This window comes from Plasmopara halstedii, assembly GCF_900000015.1.
Source record: "Plasmopara halstedii genome assembly, contig: Scaffold_470, whole genome shotgun sequence".
NCBI lineage: Eukaryota > Oomycota > Peronosporomycetes > Peronosporales > Peronosporaceae > Plasmopara > Plasmopara halstedii.
In genome coordinates this window covers 824,187-825,077 of record NW_020187390.1, presented here as the reverse complement: position 1 = coordinate 825,077, position 891 = coordinate 824,187, and positions in this window count along the sequence as shown.

The window sequence follows — 891 nt, the reverse complement described above, 5'->3', positions numbered from 1 at the left end:
CGGCAAGTGGCGTATCGTACATGCTTACAATAAGCTCAACGCTGCCACCATTCCGGCAGAGACGCCGATTCCTAGAAAGGATGTTATTCAGAGCAATATGGTGGGATGTACGAAGTACAGTGCACTAGATTTGGTGGATCAATATTACCAATTGTTCATGAGAGCGAGTGACATTCCGCTGACAGCGGTAGCACTCCGAGCGGCATGCTCGGATAGTGACTGGTGATGCCCCAAGGGCTGTCAAATGCACCAGCAACATTTAATCGTCTTGTGACGCAGCTGTTCAGGCCCCACGGGGCGTATGCACAGACATACTTTGACGACATTTTCACAGTCGTGCGGAGCACGGGCGGACGGTTGAGGAGAACCACACTGTCCATCTAAGAGCGGTACTCGAGTTCATGCGCACCAACAAACTGTACGCCAATGTAGACAAGTGCATCTTTGGCGCAGAAGAGATTCCCTTTTTAAGTGCTTCATTGGGAAGCGTGGCCTCCGAGCGGATCCCTCTAGGCTCATCGCCATTGTAGACTGGCCGATCTGGAAAAAGTAGAAGGACTTGCGTAAGTGGCTTGGTCTTTCCAATTACTTGCACAAGTACAGCGTAAACTACGCAGGAATGGCCTGGCCATTATCCAATCTCCTTAAAAAGGATGCGGAATGATGTTGGAACACCGAACGTCAGGAGGCTTTTGAAGGAGTCAAAGATAGCCTCTTGCAAGCACCAATACTGGCACTGCCAGACCCTTATCAGCGTCGTCTGTGACGTTTCGGACTTTGCCATAGAATGTGCACTGCTGCAAGCAGACGCCGAGGGGCGAGATCGGGTGATCGCGTTCGAATCTCGACAGCTCGAAGCTGCAGGGAAGAACTATCCAGTTTATGACATGG